The 24,786-nt window shown below is 34.7% G+C and overlaps 1 protein-coding gene across 3 annotated transcripts in view; it reads right to left on the reverse strand.

Annotated features, from left to right (window-relative positions):
• The window catches only part of CEMIP (cell migration inducing hyaluronidase 1), a 230,394-nt gene that overhangs the window by 201,479 nt on the left and 4,129 nt on the right, over positions 1-24,786 (reverse strand). For 2 of the 3 annotated variants that reach the window (XM_074234001.1, XM_074234000.1), the window contains exon 2: positions 23,728-23,891. The exons of the other annotated variant lie outside the window; for it this stretch is intronic. The gene's annotated coding sequence lies outside the window, so the exon portion shown is untranslated. The remainder of the gene's footprint in view (positions 1-23,727; positions 23,892-24,786) is intronic. 3 annotated transcript variants of the gene reach the window in all.

The following is a 24,786-nucleotide window of genomic DNA, read 5'->3' on the forward strand; positions in this document are numbered from 1 at the left end:
TTACTTGAAGAAACATCTCTTTGTCCCTTCTTCCTGATCCCAGCCAAACATGGCAATGCAACACTTACTCAAGAAGTGGTGGTTTCTTCCTTGTACCATTCAAACTCTTTGTTGCTTCTTTTCCCTCCTGATGCCTGTTTCTTTACAAGAGTAGGGTGGGAGAAATCAGAAGTATCAAATTCCAACTATATAAATATTGTTATGTGTCAGACCAGCTCTGGTTTAAAAAAAGTTTTTTTAAAGGTTTAGCATGGGGAAAGGACACAGCAAGCATTATAGCCACAGGGACATTTATGAATTTCTAAATACTGCAATATATTTCATCTTTCTGCCAGACCAGTAATTAGGTTAGGTCATTAGCTCAGTCAAAAAGGGACCCTGGTGTTTAGACTTCTTTATATTTATTTTTAGATTAAAAATACCTTGAAAGTCTAACTATACTAGTAGTGGGTTATTGTCTTTGTTGGTGCAAAGGAACATGGGAACAATAAATTGTTCCTCCCCTTGCACATCATTTTCCCATAAAAGAATTATTAGGTAACAAGACCTATCTTTATGAATAATAGGTTTTAGATCTGGTGTGAGAGGAGATGGAGATGGAGTGTCTAAATCAATAATTTGCAAAGGAAAATTCACTATGTAGAAACTTCTCTAATTAATGTAGATATACAGCTTGTCTAGGCCGCATAGTTCTAGATTTAGATCCTTTTCTGGGTTTAAATGACTTGCTCATGGTCAGTTAGTTATGAGTCTAAGGCATGTTTCGAACATAGATCTTCTTGACACCATGGACTCTAGATGACCCCACTAACTCTAAATGATTCATTTTATAGATAAGGAAACTAGGGTCTAGCCAGAGGAAGCAACTAATTCAAGATCAAAGAGCAAAATAAGTGAGGGAACCAGGTCTTCACCTCCATACTAGTTCCACCATACTATGTTTCAATTTATCTCTGGAATGGTTCTAGATTGCCAGTATATGATGAAGTTGTATCCTAGGTTCAAAAATACAGAATTTAATTGAAGTTTCTCAACATCCTTGGACAGGCAATGTGGTATAACAGATATGAGTGACTGACCTAAAGTAAAGATGATGTTCAACTTCTGCCTCTAATATTTATTTAGATGGGTAATGAGCAAATAAATCACTTTACTTCTTTGAACCTTAGCTATATATACATATATATATACATATATATATATACATATATATATATATATATATATGACCATGTACACAATATCATTCTCCTAAAAGCTACAAAGGAAGAGCTGAAATGTTTCCATTATAAAAAACAGTGTAGGTCAGATAATCAACAAATAAATTTATATGAACAATTCAAAACACTGAGGAAAAGTTCTGGAAGGTACCCAACAATGAGAAAAAATCACAGTCCATAACCATTCACAAGTGAATAACCTGAGATATAAATCCTCTATTTTTTCTTTATGATTCTTCAAAACTTGGCCCCTTCCCATCTTTCCAGTATTTTTATTTCCTTCCAAGAATGCTACAATATTGCTCTACTGGTCAACTTGCAGCTCCTCTAACTTAATACTCTTTTTCTTGTCTCCATGCCTTTTTATTTGCCATGCACATGCTGTAATGATCTCATTCTTCACTTCCCTTCCCTTCACCTCTGGACTTCCCTACCTTCCATAGGAGGCTTTTCCCAGTCTCTATCTCAATTCCCATTCAGACTCTTCCCTAAGATGACCTTCCTTTCTCATCTTTGTGTATCTTTTCAAGCTGAATTAGTTGTGAGAATAAACTATGCTCTTCTCTCTTCAAAGCCCTATCTCTTAACAAGTGCCTATTTGGCATATAGTAAGTGCTTAATAAATGCATATTGACTTGACTTGGTTTAGATTTCTGATCTAAGAAATGAGTTAAGAGATTACTATTTGGTCTGTTCAGCTATATAAAGTCGTGAATTATATTTTCCAAATGAGCATACTTTAAAAGATGCTTTCATATTGCTTTTTAAAGTAGTCTGGCCATTTCTTACTACCATCTGTTTTGGTTTGAGAACTGCAGCAGTTTTGCCTCTGTGTAAAATATTGACTAAATTCTCTTCAATAAGTAAAGAATAATATACCAAACAATTTGTAAATTCATTAATTCTTTCAGATCATTAAATATTACTACTAGTGAACTGGAAGGAGCCTATGTGCCTAATGATTCAAGTGCAGAGAGTACCCATCCAGATGAATACTCTTTATTATTACTTCCTTACATACCTACATCTTCTCTTTCCTGCTATGTATTAAATTCCTTAAAGACAAGAATTGAGTCATATCTATGACAATACCATGCATAAAGTATGTATTCACAAATATGGTTAGTTGATTGATATTGGTACTGAATATAAATAATCTCAGATTCAACAGAATTACAAACAGTAGTGTCTTCTTAAAATTGAGATCTATACTTGTCAAGGGTGGCACAAGTTCAAAGTTTCTCTGGTTCATCTAGCAGCATGCTTACTGAGATTTTCTGACTTAGTTTAGGTTCAACTTTGTTTTTTTTTTCCATTAAACAGATTAGCCCAAGAAATATGCTGACTGAGTCACACAAACAAGAGGAACCCACAGTGTAAATGCTCCAAAAAGTCAAAGGTTTAGGGAAGAGGATATTTAGGTAAGAATGCCATGAGACCATTTTCTCATTTACTTTCTATTCTACCACAGGTTTCACTATAGTGAAAGCTACATATCAAGTTCTCAATTAGATCAAGGATAAGATAACACAGAAGCTTTATGGTGAGTGGTATTGAATTTTGCTAGAGTATCATCTGTTTGCACAGCACTGAACAATATGGAATTACTAATCTTCAGAGCATTCCCCAGGAAGATTGATGATAGCTTATGGTGAAATCATTTTAACTCTCCATTCAAGACATTGCTAAATACTATGTAAATACAGAGATCTAAGTGGACTTATAACTAGTGCTTTACTCTAGGGTAGAAACTACAAAGGACAACACTATCTCGAAGAGTAGGGGAATCCCTTTCTCCAAAGCCTCTCCTGACTCCAGTAAATATCATAAACCTTATCCATTTGTGTCCCTACTTCCCTGATCACTCTTCAGCATAGCATGGTTTCTTTTCCCAAGTAATCACACTTTTCAATAAGTTTAAACTTTCAGGGTCCCAGGGTGTGTTTTCTAGTCCTTACAGTTATGTTCATGACTGCTGTGACTTGTACCTTCCTCCTTTCCTTTCCCTCTTCCAGTAGACTTATTCTCCCTGTTCTAAGTCCCCTTTCCTTCAAGCAAAAAACAGTGTTAGTAATGACCCTGCTTAGTCTTTTAATTCCTAAAATAAATTATCCTTTTATTAAAACAAAACAATTTCTGCAGTTACCTTTATAACTCAAAGATGAATTGGAAACAAGTTTGTACTTGAGTCTATAATAGAGATGGTTGCTAAGGAAAGCACTATATTTTGACTAATCACTAAGTTTTAGCAACTGGTAATCAGCATCTGACTGGGAAAAGAGAAAGCTTCTCTCTGCCTTTGAGTCAATCAAATGGAGAAAGTTTCCTTTGAATAGGTGAAAAACAGTCACAGGAGTTTTTGCTGCTGACCTGAGAGTGATAACAGAAAATTGGGTTCATAAAGAGATATGTAGCCCTGAAAACACTTTACTCAGGAAACCCCGTGAGGTAGAATTAAGATGACCAAATAAGCTCAGGGAAATGAAGTGATTTGGTCAGTCATACAAATTGTGAAGTCCTGGTTCCAACTCCTGATGTCTTTCCATAACACCACACTACCTTGTTCTACATATCTATCATCTTTTCTCTTCAGCAGCCAAGTGTGAGAACGCAAGAGCTAGTCAGAATTGCTGGAAAGGCAAAAGACAGCCTTTTTTTTAAACAACATAAGAGGTGGTTTGCAGCAGAAAAAATACTGGCCTTGGCCCTGAAACTAATAACTTGCGTGAACTCAGGCAAGTAACTTAACCTTGTCTATACTTCCCATTTATCTAGGAGGAGAGAGAGGAAAGATATACTATGTGCCCCTTTCTAGCTATTTAATTTTAATTTAATTGTAATCTAAATGGATTATCTGTGATAGGAAAGGAGAAAAGCCTAGAGCACCCAAAAAATTGTTGATGGCTATCTGTGGGTGCAGATGGGGAAAGAGAGAGAGAGAGAGAGAGAGAGAGAGAGAGAGAGAGAGAGAGAGAAGAGAGAGAGAGAGAGAGAGAGAGAGAGAGAGAGAGAGAGAGAGATAAAGGCAGGAAGGAAGAAAAAAGAAAGAAAAGAAAAATTATGGTGAAAAAATTTGCCATATGGATAAATAGTTGATGGTGCTTTCTCAGTCACCCTTTTTGTGATAATATTGCCATTTGTGACATTTTTCGTTCTCTTGGAATTTCTCTCTCTTTGAGCTCTTTAAAATTGTTTACTGAAAAACTTTACAATTATGTCATCTCCAGCCTGGACTTCAAGTATGTCACAGGTTCATAAACTCTTCCTGACCTTATCTTCTCAAGAGTTATTTCTACTTCCTCATATAACATATTGAGTACTTGGGTGGTGGAATCCAAATGTGATTACATTGTCATCAATGGTAAGAATAGATCTCCATTAAAAGATACTCAAAAATCTGTTCCATTTCATGTTTATTTGTTGTCTTTCAGTTTCATCTACACATGTTTTTGTGATGTTCTGGTTTAGTTTGTGATTCATGCCATGTTTTTATGAAAGTTTATTTTCCCTTCTACTTTTAGCTATTTGGGGAGAAATACTATTCATAATTTTCCATCATCCTTCTTCATAACATTTTACAAGTGAACTTGTACTCTAACTAGTGTTGCCTTTGGCTTCAATATTCCTCTATTTGGCAAAGACATCAAGTATTTATTTCCTTAAGTTGTTTCTGGGCTCCTTTGGCCTCATCATTGTGGTGACTGTTTTGTATCAGTTAAACTTCAATAATTAGTCAAGTGATTTTATCCATTTCTCTCTTTTTTTCAGAATCAACAGCTTATTTAATTTGGCAAGTTGGAGTTGTTGCAGTTGCATGCAATATTGGCCCAACTTTTTACCTTCTAATTTGGCTAGAATTTTGACATTCCAACCTGAAAAGGATCAGGTTGAACAGTGACAGCAATCCAGAAATGACATTCACATAAAAAAATCAAAGGTTTTCCTTTTGTTAAGATAATTGATGTCATATTATAGTGTTCAGTGATCACTATTTCTTACTTAACACTGACATATTCAATTATTTTCCACAACATCTTCTGAATCTGTTTCCTCTACCACTCATTTACCCATCACTTTAGTTCAGTCCCTCATCACTTTTTTTTTAGATTTTTGTAAGGAAAATGGGGTTAAGTGGCTTGCCCAAGGCCACACAGCTAGGCCCTCATCACTTCTTACCTAGAATAACCTCCTAATTGATTGCCTGACCTCTGATCTCTCATATCTTCAATCTGTTCTCTGAATACTGCCAAAGTGATATTCCTAAAGCACTTAGTTTCTTATTTGAAAAACTACATTGACTCAAAGATAAAAATATAAATTCTTCTGTTGGACACTTAAAGCCTTCAAAATCAGGTCCAGTCAAACCTTTCCATGTTTATTGCACACCATTCCCCTACTATACATGATTTTTTTGTTCCAACATTCTTCACACACAAAAATCCATTTCCCATCCTCATGCCTAACCCTAAATATCCCCCCAATGTTTGTAATGCATTCCTGCCTCACATCAGTCTCTTGGAATCCCATGTTTTCTTCAAAAATTAATTCAATTTTGAATTGCATGATGCTCTAAGCTCCCATAACTTCTTTCCTTATGTCCTAAGTGGATAGAGCATCCCACCCAACATTATTATTATTATTATTATTATTATTATTATTATTATTATATACATATATATATAATTTCTCCTTAATAGAATGTAATGTAATCCTCTTAAAGGCAGCTACTGTTTCATCATTGTCTTTGTACCCTGCCTAGCATTTCATAGGTAGTTAAGAAAGGCTTGCTGAGTGATTAATCACCTCCTCAATTCCACTTAGGCAGGTCTTCAGAGAATTTTACTTTATGGAAAATGTTAGTTCCAAAAACATGAAAAATGTGAAAGTCATTTCAAAATATTTTTGTATTGTTTGCTATTTTAGACTAATCCCACCATTTCTTCTTCTCATTAAGGTAAACAACCAAGAATTGGCCATATAGTATTATGAAAATGCTTTGAATTAAGGAGACTTTTTTGACCATATGAACAAATAAAAGTACTCTCTCTTGATAGCTTTTCCTGTATTAGAAACCAAAGGTAACTTTGAGTCCTAGGCACATATTATCAGGAAGGAGCTTGCATCATCATCATCACTATTTTCTTGGTGGGGGGGAAATTGCAAAACTACTCCAACAAACCACAATTAAAATTAAAAAGGATATTAAGTCAGATTAAATAGAAGCTTTATCTTTTGACTAGCTAAATAGAGCCTCTGAGTTAAAGTAATTTCCTGCAGACTTTATAAAAAAATCAAATTTAATATAGCTAAATTGTTATTCATAGAAGTAAACCTCAGGAAATCTTGGGACATGTTTATGCATTAACACTCTATAGGAGTTTGAGGTCAAACCAATGATTTTATAGCCTAAAATGATTTGATTTCCATTCCAACTGCTTGGAAAACATACATGCATGGACCTTGATTTGATTATAAAAGGAATTTTTAATATTCCCCAAAGCTATGAAAAAAATAAGACAGCAAAGTATTTCCATTTTCTTAAATCTGTATCCTGATTTGACTATTGGTCACATACAAGTAATAGCTATTCTTTAAATATCCTACTGACATTTTCTCTATGAGTTGATAGAATAGTGGAAAGTGAATATCCTGGCACTTTAAGACATCTAGGTTCTGAACCCAAAATGTGCTACTAACAAATTCTGTGACTTTGAGTAAATTGCTTAACCACTCTGAGCCACACTTTACTTGACTCTAGAATGGATATAATCATACTTGCATCACTTCCCTTTCAAGGTTGTTATGAGAGTTCCAAGAGAGAAAAAGCACTTTTTAAATCAAGTTTGAGTCATGTAAATAAATTTCTATCATTATTAAGCAGACCTCATGAATGTTAGTCTATTTTTCTTGAGGAGTAAAAAAAAAAAAAGAAATCTTTGACTATTGCATCTAGAACTGAACAAACTAAAATTGCATATCAGTTTCTCTCTTGCTACCAGGAAGGGATTTAAAATCTATCCAATCAAGACCCAAGATTATATCACTGAGAAGCCTAGGAAGCCTCAAAAATAAGGATCAGACTCTTTGCCTAGTTTGTAGAAGTTACAAGGTATTTTATGTGTACACAAAGACAAAAAGAAAGGAAAAGAATTAAAGAATAGAATAAAGTATAAAATAATAAATAAATAAATAAATAGAATAAAGAATAAGTAATTTATACAGCAAACTGACGGTGGTGGGGTCTGGGATTGAGCTTCAATTGTTCACCCTAACTTCCCTGGACCAAGAAACAAATTTACAATTTTAAATAGGAACTCAAAGCATGCTTTCGGCTCTCCACTAAAGTCAATAAAAGCCACATGCCATATCTCTGAGGTTAGTTTTGGCTCAAAAAGGATGAACACATCAGAACTGACTCAAGTCTTAGATGGATTTTTTCATTTCAAACTAGACTTAACCCTGAAAGGCTCACACTTATTTACCTCTAACAAAAGGAAATTAGTTTGTGTAGTCTGTCAGTCTGTGTGTGTGTGTGTGTGTGTGTGTGTGTGTGTGTGTGTGTGTGTGTGTGTGTGTATGGGGGGGGTGGGTATGGGTGTGGGAATGGGGAAATGTGAGGGTTTGTATGGTTCATAATATCACAGGATAGAGAAAAGTTCAAAATTAAAATGAGAAAAAAGAAATCCTAAAAACTTGGATATGCTATTGCAAAATAACATTTTGATGAGTTACATGGAAATAAACCCAAAACATATGGATTAAATTCCTCCAAAAATAAACATGAGTTTAAAAGGAAAGGAAAAGTGCTTAGCCACTGTGTTTGAGGTTTTCCTCATCCCAAAACTCTGGAAAACTAGGATCAGACATTCAATGACCCTGACACACAGTTAGCTTTAAAATGTGTTCCTGTCATATATCCCCAATATCAACATCAGCTTTTAAAAGTCAGCTTTTTAAAAACTGGCTAGCCTAATCTATTTCTTTTCTTTTCTTTTTTATTCCCTTCCACCTACCTTCAACAGGAAAGAATTCAGCTCACTAAGTTATCTCTTTACCCCAAATAGGAATAAAAAGAAAGCAAGAGATTCTCAACAAGAGGATTTGAATCCAAAATCCTGCTCAGTTTCCACCTGCTTTTGTTGTCTTAGGCAAGTCTGTTAACCCTTTTCGACCTCAGTTTTCCCATTTGTAAAATGATATGGTGTGATTATTTCTAAAGTTCCTTCTAGCTCAGAATTCCATTATTCCAAGAGTGGAGAATTCTGTACTCATACATTTTATTGACAGCACTCAAAGATGCTGGGGCATGCCAAGAATAGGCTACAGCAGAATCCTTTGAATGCTTACTCTAGTTGGGCTATGAACTCAGTAAAATTCTTCACATCATCCTTCTTGGGCAACTAGTGGAGTACAACAGAGGCATCAATTATAGGCCTCTCAGCACCCCTCAGGGCAACTCAAGCTAGTTTGAAATGAAATTGGGAAATATTTAATAAAAACAAAATTATAATAATATATAATTTTCAAATTAAGCCAATATGTGACCTACAGGGATCCTCATGTATAGACTAGTATCCTCCACTTCCATTTGAGTTTGATACCAGTGGGGCAGAGTAAGAAAATGAATAGAGAGAGGATATATGTGAAAAAGAAACAATTCTCCCTTTGAGTTAGATCTATGCCTTGCTTCAGAGGAAAATCTGGGAATAAATCAAAAGATTTTATCCAAAATACTGAAGATAAGTCTTTTTTTTTTTTTAGGTTTTTTGGAAGGCAAATGGGGTTAAGTAGCTTGCCCAAGGCCACACAGCTAGGTAATTATTAAGTGTCTGAGATCAGATTTGAACCCAGGTACTCCTGACTCCAAGGCCAGTGCTTTATCCACTACGCCACCTAGCCACCCCTGAAGATAAATCTGATAGAAAGAACATTAGACTTAGAACCAGAAAAATCTGTGTTTAAGTTCTGGCTCTGATATTTATTACATATGCTCTCTCTAGTGAATCATTTCCCATCTCAATGACAAAGGTTAGTTTAGATCAGATGTTTCTTAAGCTTTTATGTATCCCAGACCCCACTGACAGTCTAGGCAAACCTATAAACCCCTTCTCTGAATAATGTCTTTTAATTCATTTAAATATATATATATATATATATATATATATATATATATATATATACATACACATACATATATACATATATCCAATCTCTAGTTATACCCTGTTGTTACACGGGTATCACCAAAAATTATACACAGTGCTGCTGGAGCACCATGGTACCTCAATGATACAGGAAGGAAACCACATCCATAAGACCAAGGATTTCCACAGTATCCAGACATCACCAGAAGTCTTATTTCCTATCAAATCAGGCTAATGGGAAAACTGGTTCTAGAAAAGGCAGTGAGAAGGAGTGCATGGTCCTCTTTAAATACAAAGGACAACTATGAACTAAAATAAAGAGGAAACAAAGGAAACTAATTAAGCTGAAATTAAATATGTAATTTTTCCCATTCAACTTCACAGATCTGAAATCTCAACAAAGACCTAAGATCCTGAAACCTTCTTTGACCAAGGTTGATGTCAATGTTTCCTTCCAATCCTGAATCCTATAAGTTCTCCCCTGACTCCTAGTAAAATAGTAATTGTAAGGATGATACAGTCAATGAATAGATGGATAGTGAGTTAGGTGACATGGTATTTTCTTTCTGCCTCACCAGTGATTTATACTTCTCTATGCCATGGTTACCTATCTTTGCACGGCCACCTGTTTCACAACTCCCCCACAATGCAGAAGATATATGAGCTCTTAGCTGTAAGAGTACATTAGCTTACAGAGCAAAAGAACACTGAAATAGAAAGTATTATCAGGGCTTTATCCCTGTCCCCCACACATTCCATGCTAGTGAGAATTCAATGTCTTCAGAACCTTCCTCTGAAGGTTTTAACATGCAGTCTCTATTTTGACACAGGAAATAACCATTACATGCAAGGGTACTTACTATGAGGCTCTTGGCTTCACTAATCAAAGTCAATTGGCAAAAGTGATACAGATATAGCTCAGTCATCCCAAGTCATGATGCAGTCAGTATTCCTTTGTGAAAAGGTTGACGTAAAAGCTAACTTGCTACCTCTCAAAGATGTTGGAGAGGAAATTTCTCTTACATAGCATTAGGACTCTTTATTTGAACCAAACATGCAGATAAGGGGAGCATTAAATGATAAAAAAAACTGCCAACCATTTACATGATGGAAGGGAAGATATAACCTGTTGGAGGTCAAAGTATAATTTTCTCCTATTCTTTTTACCCAAGCACTGAGCACCATGTTTCATAATATAGTTGGTATTTAACAAATACTTGCTAAATGGAACTGAGTCAGTTTTGGAATGAATAAATAGATGAGAAGTTGTTTTTAAAATTTTCCTAACACTGTCCTAAACATTAGGATGATGAATAGAAAAATAAGACAATCCCTGCTCTTGAGAAACTCAACATAGATAGGAGAATTTCATGGAAAGTCAAATATAAAGATGTCTCCTCCCTGCCATATTTGGGGTTTTTTGTTGTTTTTGCAAGGCAATGGGGTTAAGTGACTTACCCAAAGTCACACAACTAGGTAATTATTAAGGTAGGATTTGAACTCAGTTCATCCTTATTCCAGGGCTTGTGCTTTATCCATGGTGCCACCTAGTTGCCCCCTCCCTAGCTGCCCCCTCCATATTCTTTAGGGTAATACATCTTCTTTAATGTCATTTCCTTGAACCAAACCATATAGCATCTGATATTGAGCCATATGACAATGTTTGAGTAATACCAGCAGCTAATATTCAATAGTTCGTATTTTCATATAACATTATTAAGCTTCATTTAAGGTTTTATTGTTGTTACTGAGTTGTTTCAATCATGTCCAACATAGACCCCATGAGTGGGGAGGGTTCACTTGGTAAAGATATTGGAGTGGTTGTCATTTCCTTCTCTGGCCCATTTTACAGAAGATAAAGCTGAAGCAGATAGGGCTAAGTGACTTGTCCTGTGTCACACAGATAGTAAGTGTTTAAGGATGGATTTGAATTCATATAGTTGAATTTATCTACTTCTAGGTCCAGTGTTCTAACCCTATGCCACCTAGCTGCCCTCACTTTAAGGTTTACCCATTGAAGTTTATTACGAAGTAGGTGACAAGTATTGTTATACCTATTTTACATATAAGAAAGAAAAGGGAATAGCATGCTTTCAGTCATACAGCTTGTCTTACACTAGAGTAGGCTATCAAATGAAATAAAACTTGTAATGCACAATAAGCCTGGCACAAAGTAGGTGGAATCTAAATGTTTATTCTCTTTCCCCTTTCCTTATAGTCCAGGTCTTTTGATTATAAGGTCAAGTTCAGCTCTCTTTCCACTCTACCATGATGTCATTCTGTAAATAAATCAATGACAGAAAGAATACCCCTTTCTTTGTATGAAAAAAAAAAACTTTGTTAAAGAATATAATTTAGGGGCGGCTAGGTGGTGTAGTAGATAAAGCACTGGCCTTGGAGTCAGGAGTACCTGGGTTCAAATCTGGTCTCAGACACTTAATAATTACCCGGCCGTGTGGCCTTGGGCAAGCCACTTAACCCCATTTGCCTTGCAAAAACCTTAAAAAAAAGAATATAATTTAGAACAACAAAACTGCTTTTGTCAACTTTACTCATCTTGTAAGAAGACTGGATGATATTACAAGGTCTTCTCCAGTCTTCAAACTTGATATAAGTATGTTTACTATATACACCCAAGGCTACATCCAATTTACTAGGCTATAGTTACCCGAGTTCTGTTTGTTGTCCTTTATAAATATTGGGAATATAATGCTCACTTTCTGCCTGACAAGAAAAAGTTCTTGTTCTAGTAATTTGTGCCACTAGTTTGGTAAAGTTTGGAATTCTCTAATAAAAGAATTGTTTGATAAATCATGGGGGCTTACAGAGTCTCCCATGATTCCTTGCCTGGGGAAAGAGATACAAAAGGGCCTTTGTCATGACTGGAGCCCAATTCAGTGTTAATTAGGTCTATTAAAACAATTTTGGCTACAAATCCAAGAGTGATCCCCAAAGATTTTATTGTAATTATTTTTCCAATCAAATGCAACAATTAGGGGTCTAACTTTGTTTTGAATGGGTGATACTAGATTCTAGATTTGGGATTTATGGTACAATTAAACTTAGAAATTTAGTTGAAGAAGACCTTTTGAGGTCATTTGGACTAAATGACCTTCTACCCATAACAAGAATTTCCCTCTACAATATTCCAGGCAGGCAATCATTCAGCCTCTACTTGAACACCTCTGGAAATGAAGAGTTTCCAAAGCAGTCCATTCTATTTTTGAATACCATCAATTATTTAAAAAGGTTTTTTGCTAAACAATGGACTCATATCTTCTATGAAGTAGATTCTATGCCAGCAAAATTTAGGTCAAAATTAACATCTAAAAATCCCCTAAATTGCTCAAAGAGTTTAGAAGGATATCTTTAAGCAGTTGTATATAGAATGGGAAAACATCTCTCCAAAAAGAAGAGTGTGTATATATAGAGTGGATTGCTCTAAGATGGTTGTGTTATATATGGATAGATAAATACATATATATATATATAGATATAGATATAGATATAGATATAGATATAGATATAGATATATAGATATAGATATATAGATATAGATATGAATTTTTTTTACTACACCCAGTAAAGTTATTCCTCAGGAAACAGATAAAAACTAATGCTTCTCAAATAGAATAAAATTAAAACAGGCAATGTTCTAGCTGGCAAGAAAACCAACAATTAGGTGAAAAAATGCTCATTCAAGGCCTTTACACATAAGTATGATTATTTTTGAGGATGAGGACACCATCACAGAACTCTTTCTTCTTCCTGATGTATCACAAGAGAAGGGAAAAGTTATGGTTCCCTGAAGCTTCCACCTTATTCTCTCCTTCATGATCTACACTGAAGACATACAATCCCTCTGCTAAGAAGCAACACTTCAAAGATCTGAAGAAAAATTTAACTTGCCCTTCTTTCCTTTTTTCATTGTTGCCTTTGCCATCTCTGTGTAAGTGTGCATATGTAAATATACACATACATATATGTATATTTTATATTTATTTACAGTATAAATGTATGCATATTTTATATATTTGTGTGTGTATTTCAATATAATTGATTTTTCCCTGGATTCCCTAGATTCTCCGCTAAACCCTTTTAAAAGGTACTACAGTTCAATATCAATAGGTTACAAGAACTAATAATAGTGGTCTCAGATACTGGATAATATAGTCACAATATTTTTCAGAGATTGCATTCATTGGTCACACCATTTTCACAGAATGGACTGAAAATATGACTATCTAAAGTTTTGGCCATAAAGGAATATGATAGAACAGACCATGAATAAGGAGCATAATTGATAGATTTCTAGACTTAGAATCAAAGGATTTGGGTCCAAATTCCTTTCATGATCTTGAACTTAATCTCTCTGGGCCTCAGTTTCCTCATCTGTAAATGGAAGGATTTGGACTACAAACTAACCCAGAAGTTCTTAACCATTTCTTTGTCAAAGACCTCTTTGACTATCATATAAAGCCTTTGAACTCCTCGTTAAAATGTTTTTAAATTCAAAAAAGATAAAATATAAGAAAGACAATTATAATAAAATAAATATGCACTTTCTTCCCCACCCAAGTTCATGTACCTTCTGAAATTTATTCATGGACATTGGGACTATGGACCCAGAGTTTTAAAAAGTCTATTACAAGATAACAGAGGTTCCCTTCAGTTGTAATTCTGTGCTTATAGCAACAAGGAAACTTTTTAGTTCTAAGAAACAAGAGTATAAGGGATTTACCTCATTTTAAACCTGGGGGACAACAATAAGATATCTCTTATGTGCTCCTTTCCTGAATTCTTCTTTTAATACACTTAAAATAATTAGGATTACAATTATACGGAAAATATACTTTGCAGTTTTCAAAGTATATGTAACTTTGAGGTAAGCAGTATTAGTATTTTTGCCCATTTTGTAGATTTAATAATTATTATTATTCCCATTTATAGAGTGATTTCGGGTTTGCAAAGTACTTTACTATAAGTTCATAGATTTAGAGATGGAAGGGACCCTAGAGGCCATCTAAGCAATTCCCTTCCTTTTGTAGATGAGTAAAATGAGGCAAAAAGTAAAGTGACTTCTTAAGGCTCACTCAACTGGTAAGTATTTCAAACAACTTTTCAACAAGGTCTTCCTCACTCCAATTCCAATTCCCTGCCCATTGCATCAAATTGCTTTTTATAAATTCTTTCATTTGTTCTTTGAGATGTCTCCATAAGGTAGGTGTTATTTTTATCTCCATATTACAGATGTGGAAATTGAGGACAAGAGGTTAAGGGATTTTGCCCAACATCCCAGAGTCACTAAGTACCTGAGGGAATGTCCCAGTCAGGTCTTCCTACTTCCAAGTCTATTTTCCTATCCACTACACCATGCTGTCTCTCTTACATTTATCACATTTACTAATTGAGATGTGTGAGCTGTAAGATGGATATTCCAAATACAGCATTTCATTCATTGCTGTATATTCTATCCCACCAATAATAAGGACACTGAGGATCAGAGAAGTTAAAGGTCTTGTCCCAGATGAAAATGCTGGTCTTAGGGAGTAGACTGAAGAATAGTTGTACCTCCACCCTGTTCCGGGTGAGTTACATACACTTTGGGTGGAAAGAAGGAATTCTGTGTACTATGCTGTAATTACTAAAAGGATAAGGGTTAGGGTTAGGGTTAGGGTTAGGGTTAGGGTTAGGGTTAGGGTTAGGGTTAGGAGAATAAGGAAAGGGAGCTATATTACCTTCTCCATCCCCAACAAACACAAGTACAAATTTGGCTTGCATTCATTTGTGTTAACCTGATCCCTTGAGGCCCAGAAGTATTTAGGGGAGTAGCTTAAAGGAGGGTAATTGGACTTTGTTTTTCAGGTTGAAAAAGTTATAGGTCTTCATTGTCAAGCAAAACTTCAAAAAATATAAATATATATTCTCTCTTCCATGAATGAAAATAAAATGAAATCCCCCCAAATAATTTTTAATATTGACTAAATTGCATTCAACTATCTCAGTCAGGCTAAAAAAAACTGCCATCTGCTCCATGATTTTACACTTATGTGAAACTTGGATGGGGCCCTCAAAGTATTTATTTTAACAGGTTATGTTGGAAATTTAAAGGCAGTGTTTCCATTTAGTCTCCTGAGGAGTGGCAATAATTATCTTCCAATATTTGCTGGGTCACCATAAAGTTATTAGGGGGTGCAGACCAGGTGTTCTATATCTCCAACTACGAATTTGGCTTAAATTGAAGTTACAGAGCATCTAGTTATTAAACAAAAAGGAGAATTCCTTGATAACAAGGATGATTAAATAGGACTAGGCTACTGAGTAAGGTCATAAACTCTCCATCTCTGGAAATGTTTAATAATAGAAGAGACAATTGTCTATCATTGTGACTTAAGTAAGTGGCAGGAGGAAGACTAGACTAAAATATCTCAGCAGTTCCTTTCAGCAAGTGGAATGCATCATTCAATGTATAAGATTAGGGTCTACAAAAATGGCAAGCAAGCAGTCTGACTTGTTTTTGGTTCAAGTCAATGGCTGACATTAACAGTGACTGAATTGTCTCCTGCCTGTTTGGATATAGCCTGAGAGTAATAAATGTGGCTCTCATTTCCCAATAGATAATTGGTCAAAGGACATTAAAAAATCTCTAAAGAACTATTGCAAACTATTATTAATCATGTGAGAAAAGTTCTAAATCAATAATAAGAGAATAAGAGATAATAAGAGAAATACAAATTATAACTATGAAGTTTCACCCTATATCAAGAAAAATGGTAAACATTTAAAAATTGTGAATACCCCAGTGTTTAGAGTGGTTGTGGAAAGATGGAAACATTGCTAAATTATTGGTGTATCTATGGATTGCTGCAACTGTTCTAATGCAATTCAGAATTATGCAAAGAAAGTAACTAAAATGTTCATAACCCTTGCCCTCAAAATTACTGCTAATTACATAGTCTGATGAGATCAGACACACAAAAAAGAACCCTGGATATACCATTTTATTTATGGCTGCATAATGATAAAGAACTAGAAATAAATATGAAAAACACAGAAAAGCATAGAAAGACATATGAACTAACATGAAGTGAAATAAGTAAAACCAGAAATATATATATATATATATATATTAAATATATACTGTAATCGTTACAACATTATAAATTGAAAGAATAATAATAAAATCAAAATAGAATGTTGTGAAATTATAATGACCAATCAACCCTAAAGAAGAAATATAAGAATGTACTTCTCATTTCTTTGCCAAGGTGGAGAATTATAGGTTTGAACAACACACATATTTTTAGGTCTTTTAAAAAATGTTTTGGTCAGTTTTACAGAAGATTTTTCCCTCCTCTCTTTTTAAAAATTCTTTATTATAAGGGAATTCACTCTGAGATGGAGAGAAGGGGAGGAAATGTAGATCTAACAGCAAAAGATAGCAATATTTATTTATTAGAAAAACAAATTATGTTTTAAAAAGTATCACATATACTAAAAGAATTAAAGAATCACTTTTTTGTGGTAGAAAAAAATTACCTTGCAAAAAAATAAAATAAAATAAGCTTTCTTGAGGGTGACATGTATAAAGCACCATAAATTATCCCAAATAAATTTTATTTATATCTTTTGTTTTATGCCACCTATTTTTCTCAAAATCATCTAAATTTTTTTTTGTTTTTGCCAGACAATGGGGTTAAGTGACTTGCCCAAGGTCACACAGTTAGGCAATTATTAAAGTGTCTGAGGTAAAATTTGAACTCAGGTCCTCCTGACTTCAGGGCTGGTACTCTATCCACTGTGCCACCTAGCTGCCCCAATCCTCTAAATGTTTAATTTTTTTCTTTATTTAAGAAAAATTTCATAATCACATTTATACAATGCTTTGGTGAACTGAGTCCCAGGTTTATTATACATTTTAGGTCTGGCAGTCAGGTGGCGTAGGATTGAGCACTGGCCTTGGAATCAGGAGGATGGGAGTTTGAATCCTGCCTCAGACACTTCTAGCTGTGTGATCTTGGCAGGTCTCTTAATCCTGATTGCCTTATATCCAGGGTCATCTCCAGTCATCCTGATTCATATCTGACCACTGGATTCAGATGGCTCTGGAGGAGAAAATGTGACTGTGATTTAGCACAGCATCCCCTCACTCACATCTATTTTAAGTCATATTAAATGGTTCTTCAACATATATCACTCCCTTCTGGGTTTTGAAATAGCTATATAGAAATGCTGTTGGGTTTTGTGGGTTTAGTTTGTAATCTGCTGTGTTGCTGAGGACATTTGGTATTTAATTAATTTCTTTGGGAATTCTCTAGGATTTTCTGAGTAAGCCATATCATCAACAAGTAGGGATTGTTTCATCTTTTCATTATCTATCTTTATACCTTTACATTCTTTCTCTTGATTTATTGCTGTTTCTAGGATTATATCAATTATTAGAGAAAGAAGAGTATCCTTACTTTACTTCTATGTATGAGTTTGTGAGTTTGTTGAGTATGTGTTTGTATGGGGGGGGGGGTCCAGTGTTTCCTTAATGGGTATCATTCTTACTTTTGGTTAAAGAGAGATACTTTAAATTCTTAAGTTTTAATTTTATTCCTCTACAAGAACGTCCCCCCCACCAGTTAATTTGACTTTATTTTAGTGATGAGTTTAGACCCCCATCACAACAGCTATCCTAGTGAGTCTCCTCTCATCTCGTCCCCAAAAGTTCAGTGGTAAGAAGCCAGCAACATTAACAAGGTCAAGTGTAGCAACAACAGCCTTCATTCAACTGTCAGAAGGAGGGAAAGAAAGACTTTTGAGGGGCTAGTTCTTGCTTTCAATAATCAAACTTCTTGGGGCAAAAATTCTTTATTTCCTTCAAATACAAATCATGGCAGGTCAGTAAGGACTGGGGAGGAATAGATAGATGTCTTTGGATGGGAGTAAGAATATGATTCTAGTCCTCAACCTACTTACTGAGGATGGAGTTAAAAAGGCTATGATAAGAATATGGCTTATTGTTTGTGTCTTACCCAGTGTATCTTGTATACAGTTAGCACTTAGTGTTAAAAAAGTTACTTTAGTCTCTGGTCAATATTCTTACCTTTCTTCTCTTCCTCTTCAAGTCCACTGCTGCTAAATTAAGTCTGGTCATATTCTTTCTCTGCTCAAACTCCCCATTGCCTAATGAACAATGTTCAAATTTCACTGTCTGACATTCAAGGCTCTCTATCATCTATGATCTTTCTTTTCAGTCTTGGCTTGAATACTTACTCTCTTCCAGTTCTATACACTATACATACACATGGATTTATTTAGTGGGAAGAGAAACTAGAAACCATCTAATACAATCACCTATTCTTACAAATGAGGAAACAATTCATGCTTCCCTACCCCCCATGAATGCTCATGGTTATCCTCTGTATCTGAAATTCTATCCATTCTCTTTCTCCATTTACTGAATTCCTACCCATCCAGGCTTTTGTGAAGATCAAATGTGATAATTCTGCATTTTTTCAAGCCTTAAGAAATAAACACCTTAGCATAACAGGTGCTTAACATTTGTTTATTGCTCTTTTGTTAATGCATTGCAAGATGAGATAACTCTTATAAGACATTAAAAAAACTATTTTCAGTCAGAAAAAAGTCAGAAATTTCAATATTGCATAAGGAAAATTAACCTGATAGCAATGTCAAGAAGAGAGGTAAGGATATTGGCCAGTGACCAAAGTATTTTTTTAAGGTTTTTGCAAGGCAATGGGGTTAAGTGGCTTGCCCAAGGTCACACAGCTAGGTCATTATTAAGTGTCTGAGGCCGGATTTGAACTCAGGTACTCCTTACTCCAGGGCCCATGCTTTATCCACTGCACCACCTAGCTGCCCCCAAAATACTTTTTAAACTACTATCACCTGTATACAAGATATACTGGGAAAGACAAATATTATTGAAAAGACCCAGACTGTCTAATTAATAAACTAGAAATTAGAGATGTATAAATCCACAGAAAGCAACATAACTGTAAAACTGAAGCAACATTTCTGACAACTTTCTACTACTTCTTGCTCAAAGACTCACCCAAGGAAAGCAACTCTTTCTTTGTTTCAAAGAGAACTCTAGGATAGAATGTGGAAAGAGTCAAATGGTCTTCTCTCCTCCCAAAAGCTAGGGTTGGGAAAAGGGGAGGGAATTAAGCAAGACATGAATATGTATTTGAAAACTTATTGCCCTGTGTGGCCCTATAAACTACCTTCTGAAAAACTAAAGAGCCTTTAAGGAGACGCTTCTACCAATCTATTTTAAAAGCCATGATAAGTTTTAGATGATGTAGGCTGTGTAATCTTTAATAAATCAGCTATTGATCCTCTCTGCTTGTGGAGAAGAATAATGTTTAGAGATGGTTTTATATGATGCAATGTCCAACTCCCTTTAGTTTGCTTAGGAAAATAAATTTCAGAAAATGGTAGATAGTGGGAAAAGTGACTAAGAAGTTGTGAGCAGCTGAGATACTTTCAGAGAACATCTAAGGATAATGCCTTAGGATAGTGCCTGGTACATAGAAGTAATAGGGAACCACTAAAATTTATTAAATAGAGGAGAAACATGGTCAGATTTGCACTTCTGGAAAATCACTGAGGCAATAGTGTAGAGAAAAATTTAGAGATGAGAATTTAAAGTCAGGAAGACCAAATAGAAGGCTAATATAATAGTTTAGGCAAGAGGTGATAAAAACCCAAATAGGAGTGGCAGCTATGTGAGTAGAAAGAAGGGATCACACTTGAGATGTTGTGAAGGTAGAATTGCTAAGATGTGGCAACTGATTAGAAATGTGAGATCAAGGAAAGGGAGGAGACAAAGATACTACTAAGGTTGCAAACTTGGATGCCTGAAATGCCCCCCAAAGAAATAAGGAAGCTTAAAAAAAGGGTCAGTTTGGGGGAAAGATCATGAGTTCTGTTTTAGACATGTTAAATTTGAGATGGCTACAGCACTTCAGTTTGATTCCAATAGGCAGTTAAGATGTACAAACTATAAAGATATTTGAGTGTGGGTGTGCAATGCATTAGGAAATTTAATCTGACAATGGTATATATAGTATGAATTGGAGGAAGGAATGGAAACTGGAGAGAAATTAGTATGAATGTTATCTCAATATTCTCAACCAGTGGTTGGCCAAATCTCACTAGTAGACTATTTTGTAGGTCCAGAGTTTTTATATTTTTAAAGAAAGTTTTATTGTCTTTTTAAAATTCAAAAACTATTCTTAGTTCTGACATGGGCAGGATTTAACCCACTGGCCACAGTTAGTCTACTTAGAGTCTATACAAAGGGTAATGAACCATATGACTTCAGGTCTAATGAGGCAATAAAAATGCAAAGTACAGTAAAGGTGGAAGTGGATGCAAGAAGAAACTAAAAAGGGAGAATTTACAGTACTGAAAATTAAACAAAATGTAGAAGATGAGAAAAAGATGACCCTGAGGTTGGACTCTGGCTGGAGGTTTCAATGGGACATCCAGATAGAGTTAGCAGTTCCCCTGCTAAAAATAAAGATTTTAAAGTCTTGTACATAGAGCTGATAGATAAGTTGTGAAAGAGAATGACCTCCCTTGGGCAGAAAGAAAAGCTAGTTAAGTATAAAACTTGGAAGGAAAGCCTAAATATTTAAAGAATATTTTTAAAAGGCAAAAGAGATATAGTGGTAGTCAGAGAGGCATAATAAAAAGTTCATATAATAAAATAAAAGTAAAGGAAGAGAAAATTTTTGCTAGGAAGTGATATTGAACAGTCAGATGCTACAAAAAAGAAGAGTAAGAGTACTGAGAAAAAGACTATTAGTCTTAATAATTAGAAAGTATCTTAAAGCCCTATAATAGTGCAAGTTCAAATCCCACAGGATCTACTCAGCACTTCCTTTTGCAAAAACAGTTAGTTTTATTTATTATGCATGTTATTATGTGTTCAGTCAAACTCTGAAAACCATTTGGCATTGACAGTGATGATTACTATTCTGTTTATCCCCATGACTTCAATTTTGTCAGTTAAAAACCTAGAAAATAGTTCATCTCTATTGTGTTTAACAAATAACAAACAAGTTTCCTTTAGAAATAATATATTATAATTTTTTAGTATCATTCCTAAGTATAAATGGAGGAATAAAATTTGTTAAATAAATTTTCCACTGTGAAAATATATTTCTCAGAAATCAACAAATGTTCCAAATAAGAGCTTGATTTATTGTTTTGTTGATTATATACAACAATGATGTCATTCAGTCATTTCAGTCATGCCTGATTCTTCATGACCCCATTTGCGGTTTACTTGGCAGAGATATTGAAATGGTTTGCCATTTCCTTCTCAAGTTTATTTAATAGCTGAGGAAATGAGGCAAACAGGGTTAAGTGCCTCGTCCAGGGTTACACTGCTGGTAAGTATATGAGGCTAAATTTGAACTCAGGTCTTCCTGATTGTGGGGCTCAAGTAGTCTATCCACTGTGCCACCCAACTGCCCTAAGAAAGTATTAATAATGTAGATTAAACTTAAATGTGTGTCCTAGTGGAGAATTAATTGTTAAACACATAGCATCACACGGCTCCATCAGGCTCTAGGCTACTGAGGGAAATTCTTAACATGGAGAGGGAAAAGAGGGGGAAAATGTTAAAGGAGAACATTAGGCTGAAGATTAACAATCCTTTTCAAAATTATCTATTTTGAACAGTCTCTAAACAGAGCTACTTTCAGTAATTTGAAGAATGGCATAGTTATTACCTAAAGAAGAGATATAAGAAGCAGAAGGGACTGCCCTTCCACTTAAATATACAAATGACACTAAAGAGTGTTTCTAAGATAAAAGAAGGCAGGTGACAATCCAATATAGTCCATCATCATCCTGATGTTTTAAAGCAACTACAAATCTGGAATTACGTTTAAAAATAATTCAGATGAGAGATTGAGCTTTTCACGCTCATTCAGCATCAAGGTCAGCATTACATAACTTTCTACCTTGGAAATCACAAAAGGTCATTATATTTTTTTCCCTTAGTTTTAGGACACTGATACAATTGTAAATATTTTTTCAGCTATCAAGAGTATAATTGCTCATACAAAACCAAATACTTTGTCAATTAAAGAGATTATGTTGTCTGTTGGTTAGATAAAGGGAACTCTTAAAGTTGGTTATTTAATATTGAAAGTATTTGAATTCACTAATTCCATCCATGGATTTGCTATCATCCTAGATTCCTCTATTCAGTACTCCTCTTGCTATTTGATCTCTCACACCTTCTTCTTTTAGCCATGCTAATTCTCTCCTTTATTCATATAAATAATCTAGAATTTGATATATTAAAATATTTTCCCTACCAAAAGATCATGAATAACAACATATGAAATAGTCAATTACTAGGTTGTCAAAACAACTTAGTGGTTCGAACCATTCCCCTTCGACACATCTCTAGCCAAACTGAAATTTACTGGGTAATAGCCTAGAATTTCTTGGTCCATGGATTTTTTTTAAACTGCCTTTCTGTTAGATGAACTATGTTAAAATTCTTATAATCTAGTAAAACAAACAGGGGGAAATGGGAAAAGGCTATGTATATATATATATATATATATATATATATATATATATATATATGTATGTATACACACACACACACACACACACACACACACACACACATATATATATATATATATATATATATATGACAAAATGAGAACACCGGCCTCAAAAAAAGTTCTATTAGAAAGATGGCAATTTGTACATTGGTTTCTCAAATTTATCATGCAATGTACCCTAAATTCATAGTACCATATATTCACAAATGAGATGCAGCAATTTTTGCTTAAGGAAGCTTAAGGAAAAAGATGCTGACCTGAGGTAAAATAAACTAAAGAGAGTATGAGTATAACATATTTTGAGAGCATTTTCTGAAATAATACACCATTTCCAAGAGTTAACTGATTTCTTCCCTGCCCCAGATATTAAACTGGACTAATGACTGAAAGCCAGGAATAGGGAAACTTTTATCTCTACCACTGCCTGGGATTAAGAAATTCCTGTTCTATTCAAAGCACTGTCCTCAGTACTGGGGAGAGGGCACTGCAAAGATAAATAAAAAAAAATCCCTTCCCTCTAAGATCTGATAGCTTAATGAGGGAAATAAAACATTTACACAAATAATTGTGATATTAAATTAACATAAATACATAAGAGAAGCAGAAACCTGCTATGGAAGCAGAAAAGGGGGGAAATTCCGCCCACATAAGGGAGAATTAGTTCTAGTAAATATCATAAAATTCTTTTGAGAAAGAAAATAAAATTTCTTTTTTTCTGAGTGCATTGAGCTATGTGAATAATAAAATACTTACTTTAATGTGTTGTCCAAATGTTTCATGTAGGGAGAACCTGGCACTGGTTTTGTCCATGACAAAATTCTTCCATTTATCCCTGAATATGTATATTTTTGGTAAGAAGTACATCTGTTTACATGTTAATTCCATCAGTAATTTTTCCAATATGAAGATAAAGTGGCCTGCCAGTCAAACATAATTATTATATTAGTAGAGATACAATTCTCCATGATTCATAATGAATGTTCAAATAATTTAAAATTAGAACAAAAACAAAAAACTTATTTGAGTTGTGTATGTGTACATATGTCAACATTATTCCATTCACTGATAAACAATGGCCTGGTATAAATTCACTCTTCCTTTCTAATCTCAGTTCTAAAGTTCTGTGGTTCTATATGTAGATAGATAATAACCATCAAACCAGGGTTTGTTTTGCTGATCCAGATCTGTGACTTCATCCATGTAGGAAACTCTTAGTAAAGAAAATCCTTTATCTGATGCAGATCAATAACTGGTCTGTAATTTAGTATTTTTTTAGGGGTTTTTTTTGCAAGGCAAATGGGGTTAAGTGGGTTGCCCAAGGCCACACAGATAGGTAATTATTAGGTGTTTGAGATTAGATTTGAACCCAGGTACTCCTGACTCCAGGGCCGGTGCTTTATCCACTGCGCTACCTAGCCACCCCTGTAATTTAGTATCTTAAGAGAGTTGTCTGAGGCACTAAGAATTTAAACAACTTGCCTTTCCCCACATAGCTAATATGTGTCATAGGCAAGTCATGAATCCATTTCTTTCTAACCCAAAGACTAGTTCTCTATCCACTAAACCACACTGCATTTAATATGAATTTAGAGTTTTAGGGGTTTTTATTTGTTTACTTTGTTGATTCAACCTAACTGCATGCTTCCTTCTGCTCAAGTACAGATAACTACAGATATTGTTTACCAAAGAATTTCTCTTACTGATGGTTTAAATATGTATGTGTTTGTGTGTGTGTGTGTGTGTGTGTGTGTGTGTGTGGAGAGAGAGTCACAGAGAGACAGACAGAAAGACAGATGGAGAGAGGAATAAGAG

Source organism: Macrotis lagotis, chromosome 4 (assembly GCF_037893015.1).
Source record: "Macrotis lagotis isolate mMagLag1 chromosome 4, bilby.v1.9.chrom.fasta, whole genome shotgun sequence".
Classification (NCBI taxonomy): Eukaryota; Metazoa; Chordata; class Mammalia; order Peramelemorphia; family Peramelidae; genus Macrotis; species Macrotis lagotis.